This window comes from Candoia aspera, chromosome 5 (assembly GCF_035149785.1).
Source record: "Candoia aspera isolate rCanAsp1 chromosome 5, rCanAsp1.hap2, whole genome shotgun sequence".
Taxonomy (NCBI): Eukaryota; Metazoa; Chordata; class Lepidosauria; order Squamata; family Boidae; genus Candoia; species Candoia aspera.
In genome coordinates this window covers 33,643,152-33,652,598 of record NC_086157.1, presented here as the reverse complement: position 1 = coordinate 33,652,598, position 9,447 = coordinate 33,643,152, and positions in this window count along the sequence as shown.

Below are 9,447 nucleotides of genomic sequence, written 5' to 3'. Positions count from 1 at the left end.
TATCTTGGTAAGTAATCTGAGATGAAAAATAGTTTCCAGGTTCCAAATGTGATAATATGTAAGATGTTCATTAAGCCAAAATTCTTATAAACCAGGCTACTTGTCATGTGTGGCTTTATGTATTTTTAAAATAAATTCTAGTTTCTTGCCATTTTTAGGGACTTTTTGAAAACTAAAAAGCTGAGTTCATGCTTGTTGAGTCACATAAAGGCTTGTGCACTGATACTATTCTGAATAAAATATGCCCCCATATTAATGACTTCCACCATGTCCTGAAATGCATATTGTCACCTCCTCTCCCCATTCACATTTTTAGTATATATGCCTCCAATAGTAAGCAGGCCTCTATAGTGTGCTACTTTTGTTAGAATTACAGAGTTAAAAGGAGTCATTTAGGGCACTGAACTCCATTGCTTGTTCTCACAGAAATGCAAATTAAAGCATCTTTGACACATGCTTTTCCACATTATGCTTGAACTATCATGTGAAGAAATTGCCATCATCCTAGGTAATTAATTAACAGCCTCATGTGGCACAGAGTGGTAGGCGGCAGTATTGCAACGGAAACTCTCCCCACGACCCGAGTTCGATCCCAGTGGAAGCTGGATTCTCGAGTAGCTGGCTCAGGTCGACTCAGCCGTCCATCCTTCCGAGGTTGGTAAAATGAGCACCCAGCTTGCTGGGGAAGGGGACGACTGGGGAAGGCAATGGCAAACCACCCTGCTCTATAGTCTGCCAAGGAAACATTGCGAAAGTGGTGTCCCTCCAAAGGGTCAGACATGACTTGGTGCTTGCACAGGGGACCTTTCATTTTCAGGTAATTCATTCCACTGCTGAACTGCTGTTATTATTAGAATGTATTTTCTAACATTCAACTAGAATCTCTTTTCCTACAACTCAAGAGCCTTATTCTGTGTCCTGCACTGTGGGGCAGAAGAAAACAATCCTTGACCTTCTGGATGTTATTTCTTGAAGATGCTATCATTTCCCCAGTTTTCTGAAAATTCTCCTTCTATATAGCCTTGTAACATTTTGTTGGCATCCCCTAATCCCACAGTTCTTAAATTGGGGGTAATTACCTGGGGGTGGTGGTAATTACATGGGACGCGGTGGCGCTGCGGGTTAAACCGCTGAGCTGCCGATCGGAAGGTCGGCGGTTCGAAACCGCGCGGCGGGGTGAGCTCCCGTTGCTCGTCCCAGCTCCTGCACACCAAGCAGTTCGAAAACATGCAAATGTGAGTAGATTAATTGGTACCGCTTCGGCGGGAAGATAACGGCGTTCCGTGTCGTCATGCTGGCCACATGACCCGGAAGTGTCTACGGACAACGCCGGCTCTAAGGCTTAGAAACGGAGATGAGCACCGCCCCCTAGAGTCGGACATGACTGGACTTTACGTCAAGGGAAACCTTTACCTTTACCTTACCTGGGGGTAATGGAGAAATTTGGAATTACTTGTTTGTGAGTCAAGGATCCCCTTTGAGACTGCTGCTTGTGTGTAATGGGCAGAAGGAATAACCTTGAGGAATGGGAGGAAGAACTGCAACCAAGGCAATGGTCAGATAAAAGAAATCTGAGTCCAGGGCAGAAATGTAATTTGAGAAAGCATCTCAGACTTGTTCCTCCCTAGTTCTCTTGAAGATGGAGGGAGGAGGGGGGAAGGACATTCAGACTTGTGAGATTCTGTTACAAAAGCTTTATAATAAAAGTTTTAGCTTGCGTCTCTTTGGTTTCCAAGTTTGGTCTACCTTGGAGGGCTGACATGGGGTAAAACAACAGTCTCTTTTGTGTGTGTGTGTGGGGGGGGATGATGACATTATTCAAAATCTGGAAAAGAGGTAATTGGGTCAAATGGTTTAAGAACCACTGCCTTAATTACTTTTGTTGCTCTTGTATGCACTTGTTTCTGAATCTTTTTAAAAGTGAATTGCTCAGAATTAGACACATTTTTGGAGATTAGATCTAACCAATGCAGAATATAGAGGAATTGTTGCTTCCTGTGAGTTGGAAATTTTATTTTGACAAGCCCTTTGCATTTGCTGAAATTGGCATTCTGAGGTATATTAAACATAGAACAAAACCTCATGAGGAATTATGAGAACCATTCATTGCAGGAAAACTGGGTTACGGTGCATGCAGAAGGGAAAATATCTTTTGGTACTAGGGACTATTACTGAATGTTCTATTTTAAATTTTAAAATATTGTCCTCATTCAGCTGTGGTAGACAGGAGGCAATCAAATCAGGCTTCAATGATAAATTATGGTTAATGTTTCATTGAGTTACTAATTAGAAATAATTAACAACAAATGGTTTGGAGACCAATGATCTAGTTCATTTTCCAAATTAGATTAGGTGCAATAGAATCAATGATTAATGGACCAATACTACCAAAGGCAGATCACTAAGCAGATTAGCTCCCATAATCAAAGTACTATTGGGCTCATGCCAGCAATGTGGAAAGAAACAGTATTATTATTAATAACAATCATCATCCTTCGTATTGGTTTCAGTGAAGGCAGAATGGATGCAAATCTGCTGATAGGTTATGGGCATATAAAGGAGCTAGAATAGATTGGATACATTATTTGAGAGGGACCAGTTCTTGAGCTTTTGTCTGGAGCTATGTGGGGAGCATCAAGACTAGATCTCCTCAAGCCAACACTTTAAAGACGGACATCCGAATACCTTATTTATAATTTAGTATTTCAACTTTTATGGCCATCCACCCCAGGTAGGAGTGCTCTATTAGTCATTACTGTATATATGTGCGGATAGGCCGAAGATTTTTGGTGCCAAAATACACCCAAAAAATTGAGTTCAGCTTATCTGAGGATGGGCTTATCCGTGAGCATATGCAGTAGGTTTTTCCCTCAGCTTTTTAAAAGTACACGTATGTCCTGTATATACCCATGGAGAAGCCTATCAGTGGATAAGCAGACTACTATGAAAAATGTGCCACCCATGCATAAGCCAATTTTGAAAATTAAAACATACAAACATTTCAAGGGTCAGCTAATCTGCAGGTGGAGCATTTTTCATGGTATTTTGGTTAAAAATTTGAGGCTGAGCCTATCCACAGGTGGGCTTATATGCAAGTAGATACAGTAATTCTACTGCACCAAAATTAATTCAGAAAACAAACCAGCTCACTGGTCTCAAAACCATTTGTTGTTAATTACTTCTAATTAGGAACTCAATGAAACATTCACTATACTTTATCACTGATGCTTGATTTGTCTCGTGACTCTGGGCAGTTAACAAGGATTCAAACAACAGAACAGTTAAAACAAAACTCCAATTACCAGAGTAAAAATAAAACAAAACCCCAGACAATTCTCTCACATCATTCAGTCTCACTGGTGGATACCCCAAAGGCCTTAATCCAGTGAAGGTCTTCAGTGCTCTCTTGAAGGCAGGCAATGTTGGGGCCATGTGGAGCTGGGTGGGGTGGAAAGTTTACTACTTCTGGAATGACCACATGATCGCAGAGATAGCTGTTTTGTAACTCCTTCAGACTAATTAAGAAAACAACCAGTGCTTCTAATTTACAAAAAGAACTTTATTTACAAGAAAGTCTGTACACTATTCATACATAAAAATATATAAAATTAAAATAGAAAATACAAAAGTGTTAAAATGTATACAAACACTTTTTAAAAACATGACTCCTGGAAAATCTCAAACTTTCATTTCTTGAGGAGTGCACATTCACTTAAAAATCATCATACAAAATAATTCTCAAGGCTATTGAAAAGTACACAGTTTTCTACTGAATAGCTCAGCAACTACAGCTTTAAAGAATCTAGTACACAGATAATAATTTAAGAACAAATTGCAACTCATGCCTTCAATGCAAGATTGCATGAACAGAAAGGTGGCTTTGTGCAACTCATTTTTCTTACCTCTTGCTGCAGCTTCCTATTCTTCCTAAAGGCCTTTCCAGAGAGTGGCAAACTTACTGAATATTATGGGCTACATCTTGGAGAGTCACAGTGGGAAGTGGAAAATTCAGCAGGGAAGATTCCCAGTATGGGGCAATTCTCCCAACACAGAGTCCATCCTGTTCAGTAGATCCAGCCACAGCTGAGGCCATTTGTTTTTTGTTTGTTTTTTCCCTAAAGAAGGGGAAGGGAAAGTTTGTTGCATGAACCAGGCTTGCCCTAACTACATAGAATATAGTCCCTTATTAAGCAACAGAAATTTGTGATATTAAAAAATGCATTAAGCTTGCATATCTGTAAGCTTTTAAGAAGCATGGGTTACTTAAAATCTAAACAGTTATTAAGGAGTTTTTGCTACACTGAAACAGCATAATAAGAATCTCTATTTCTGTAAGGGAATTTGTTAAAATTTGCACACAGTGAAATTAATTTATTTCCATGTTATAGAATACCAGGTGAAAAAAAATTGCTTTTAAATAAAATTCAATTGATATTTAATTCACCTTTGTAAGTCAGAGGTGGCTGAACTTCTGAAGTCTACAAAAAATAGTAATGTGAAACTCCATTGTCAACTTGTACATGCTCAGCTGAAACACTAGAAAAACTACACTGGCATACTCTTTTCATATACATGTCTGTGTATTTCAGTTGGTAAAAATTATGGGTTGTAATCAAATTAAATAAGGAACTTTGACTTGCATTACCTAGTCAAAGTTTAATTTGTGGTTAGAAAAACCTTTTTGAATAGAATTCAAACCAGAACATTTTTTAAGTGCTAAGAATCATTTAGAGCCTGAATATTTTCCAATACAGGAAGTCCTCACTTAACAACTGCCCTGCTTAGTGACCACTCAAAGTTATGACAGTGCTGAAAAAGTAACTTTACGACCATTCCTTGCACTTACAACCATCACAGTGTCCTGTGATCATGTGATAGCCATTTGTGATGTTCACAGCTGGCTTCTGACAAGCAGTCAATGGAGAAGCTGGTAGTAAAATCACAAGACACAGTCATGTGATATCTTGCTTAATGACTGCATTGCTTAGCTACGGAGTTGCTGGTCCCAATTGTGGTCGTTAAGTGAGGATTACCTGTACATCCATTTATATTTTATATTTAATAAGCTGAAGTGACTTTCTTTACTAATCATTACTAATGTAGATCTTTTCATTATCAATGCCTATCTTTTCTCAACCTGTACACAATACTATTATCTGCTTCAACTTTGACTTAGGGATGAGAGATATCATAACAACAGGGCTGACTTGATATCTTTGGCGGCCCAATTTAAATATGATGCTGAATATGAAGGATAAATCTGATGATCTGTAGTTTCAAGACCTCTTTCAGCAAAGCTTTACATTCTGCAACCCAGTTTGCTACAATGGCCTTAAAATTGGTCCAAATTGTTCTGTTCACTTTTAATAATTTTAAAGCATTGCAGCCTCACATATCTACAACTCAGCCCTATCTTTGTGCTAGAACATACTTCCAAATAAATGTGCTTAGATGTATTCATTGAAGTTTAAATTCAGGCCTTTTGATTAAACCCTTTTAATCTTGGCTAATGTTTTAGACTATAATTTTCACCATTTCCTTTCAAATAATCGGGGGTGATGGAAGGCAGAGTCCAAAATACCTTTATGGCATTTTTCAGGAGAAGGTTCATAGCTCCTTGAGTCCTCCTAACTATATGCCTACATTTGGACAATACAATTGCTAGAAAAAGTGTTATGGTTTCCTGCTGCTTTGTTGCAGACAGCACTAATAGCATAAGCTATAAAGTAAGTTTCACATAATTATCAAAAGTTTTTTTTAAAGCTTCCTCTAAAAGGAAGAAAGAATACCCTTGCTCTGTCCTTATATATATATATATATTGTGGTCCTGCTCACTCTGCATCTTATTGGTGGCTTTCTCCCTCTCTTGAAAGCAATTCCCATTCTTGTTTTAAATTGTGGGTGGTCAAAAGAAGCCTGGATTTAAATCACAGTTTGATCCTGGCTAATTTAAACTAGCAATAATTTGGACTTTTCAGATGTACGGTAAGGACAAACCAGGGTGACTTTAAAGCGAGAAACCGTGATCTCATCACTATGCCAGAAGAAAGGAGAACACTGCACAAAAGCCAAGGCTCATTACTTCCTGTTATGTACATGAGATGTGATCATATTCACTATATTTAATTTTAATTAATCTAATGCAAATTTAGCTGTCCTGTCTTCAGACATTTATTTCTTTGTTCTAACCCTGCCCACTGTTTTGGAAAGCTGGTCCATGCGTACCAACTCAAGGGGCAAGCATGTATTTTGGCCTAAAAAAAATTGTGCACCCTGATTTAGAGTATGACTTAAGTGTTCCGTTGTTACATTCACATCAATCTTTTCCTCTAGGAATTCAAAGCAACACACACAGCTCCATTCTCCAATTTATTTCCCTCTGCAACAACCCTTTTGAGACTAACAACTGGCCCAAAGTCATCCAGGGACATTCTATACCAAATCCCACCATTATATAATTGAAGGGATACAAAATACTTTTCATCTTCCAAATTCTGTAATTGCCTCAAGATTAAGACTTCCTATTAATTAACTTCCTATTTGAAAGTAAATCCCTTTGAGAGTTCTGGAACATTATCCTGTCTTTAGAGTTGAACCCAGGAAAACTTTCTCTGAGTACACATTCGTAAGAAGGCATTGTTTATGCATGAATAGAGCTATTTATACTCATTATTAAAACTAATTAAATTTTCAGAGTGTGAGGCAACTCAGGTTCCATCAGAGAAATTGAATCCAGAGACTTATCTAAGCAAGGCTATGGATTCTGTGAAGAGCCACACAGAGGACAGAATTCTTCTCCCAGGCCACTGTGGAGACCTGCTGACTGCCAAGGTTCCAACATTCAGTGACCCCACTTTCAACATATCTAGAATTCTGCCTTTAAACATAATAAAAGCTGAAATCCATAGGAAACTGGATTCCATTTCTAAAGTTGGGTTCTACTCTTTTTAAGTGCTTCCACAGAATCAGAGCACACACGTTGGATATAATTTGTCTTAACACTGGTAAAAAACAAGATTTCAGAAAGCAAGACCAATGACAGTTTAAATATGTCTCCAAATCAAATATAAGATTAGAAGAATACAACTAAATGAATATTGTGTTTTTGTCCAGCAACCAAAAATTGGCTCATTAGTTAATTCCCTGCAATATACATACTGTAAAAACATTTCAATTTCACCATTTGAAGGCATTATATATAAAAATTGAGAGAGCACCACATTAAAAAATTCACAGTGGAAAGTATAGATCGTAACAATAACAGAAAATGAGTTATTTACCGAAAGGGTTGAGTGCAGCTTTTCACCTGTATAGCTATCAATACAGAGGTGAGTGAGGCTATCAGTATCATTGTGTCAACTGAAACTTATCTTTCCAATCAGTCCCTGCCTTTTTAAAAACATTTCTTTGCTTTTTAAACCAGCCAATAAAGCAAACTCTTAAACAGAATTCACATGTTTTTGTGAGATTTTTCACTGAATTACAGGAGTTAACAAATGTTAATGCAGTATTTATAGACAGACTAAATGCTCTCTCTCTCTCTCTCTCTGTATTTATATATATAGTAAAGTGACCTAAAAATATACACATTCTATTTAACATCTAGTACACATTCATTTACTGTCTCAAATGGAATAAACTTCCAATAACCAATCACTGATTCTGCTTCCTTCTACTTCTGACATTTTAAGAAGTAATAAGACAGAATTAAGAAGAACAGAATGGCATATCAATATTCTCCTGCTCTTTTTCTCTTATTTCTTCCCTTGGATTACACAGGAGTAAAGTACACAGGAGTTCTTCTCTTGTAAAACCAATAATCTCAGAAGAAGAGGAAGAATATGTATATATTTCTAAAGTTTACAGCCTAAGCCTATGTAATCAGTAGAATAAACAACCACAGCTTAAATGATAGAAGTGGTTGTGTTGGAATCCTGTATTTAAAACTGTCAGATAAGAAGCAAAGTTTAGTTTAAAAATAGGATCTTGGCATCAAGAAGTTTGTGCTACTCCAGGTGATACTTAGGAAAAGACCATTTGGCACCATACATTGAGTAAAAATCCTTGAAGAAATGTCAAATGACATCTAGTTAAAGTGACCGTTCAAGGCAAAAAAATAAAGTAAATAAATAAAAAATGTGACTGTTCATGGCATGCTGCCATGTATCAAACAATTGTCTCTTTAAAAGTAATGTATGCTTCGGCTGCTTATCGTAAAAAAAAAAAAAAAAAAGCAGGTGCACACTGATGGAAATTCTCTTTCCAAACCCAGCTGAGTGCAAATATTAAAAAGCATGTGCTTAATCTAAGAGCAGAATATGTAGTTGGCCATTTCTTTTAATCAGGGCTGCTTATGATTCAGCACACACCATAAAAATGTGCACTATATAAATTATTTTAGTTACCTCACAGTAGTGTTTCCGATTTTTTTAAAAAAAGAGTGCATCTTATACAGTTCTGAAGCACCAGGCTTGTTCATCTTGACTCAAACTAATTTAAAGAATTCATTACAATTTTAGTCATGGTACAAAGTAAGTAGTTTTGGTAATGCCAAATTCTCACTTGCAATTAGATAAGGCAGCCCAATGGACCTTCATGTTTAAGTCAATGGATATCTAATGCCCAAGTGTTGGATTCAGAGGGAGCCTCTGTCTCCTTAGGGGTCTATAATCTTTATCCTCTGCATCTGAATTTCCCTGAGGAATCAGCTTGTCTTTTTGGACTAAAAATGATCAGTTAGACTCAGTTTGCTCTAATAAAATAATTTTTATGATTCATATTAGAATCAGTATCTGTATCTATTTCCTCTCCTAGGAACCTGGACAAAGAAGTGGAATCTTCTGCAGGCAAACCATGTTCTCTTCCACTGAACAGTTCTCTTCCTGCCCCCCTCCGCTGCTTTTTAGTGGTTCTGGCTAAAAAAACAACCTATAAATGTCCTCCAGCTATTGTCCAACAACTCCTAGGCTTCTCATATTTTTTAATTTCTCTTCTTCTTGGTTATTCATTATTACTACCTTGGGCATAGCTGTTCAGAAGACTGCAAATTCAAATGGTCAAAACAACTTCCGATAAATGATGCTGTGCCTGGATCCTGGGAATCCAGCAAGAAAAAATATGGCACAGCCATTATAAAACAAAAAGGGATTAGAAATTACCTGTTCTGCTTCCCTACATTCCTCTACCTCCTTTATTCCAGGAACAAGATTCATTTTCCCCCTTTAATCCAGTCCTACCACACAGTAGTGACAAAGAACAGAGACTGGGTTGGATAGCTGTTAAAGACAGAAATTCTCTCCGACAGCTTGATGTATGCTTTCGTACACAGCTATTTTCATACAACAAGAGAGAAAGGAACTATTATGCTCTATGATTATTCTTCTGGGAGCTAAAATCAAGTTAAAGTCAGAATATGTTCCAAACAACATACCCCAGATCTGATTTGAA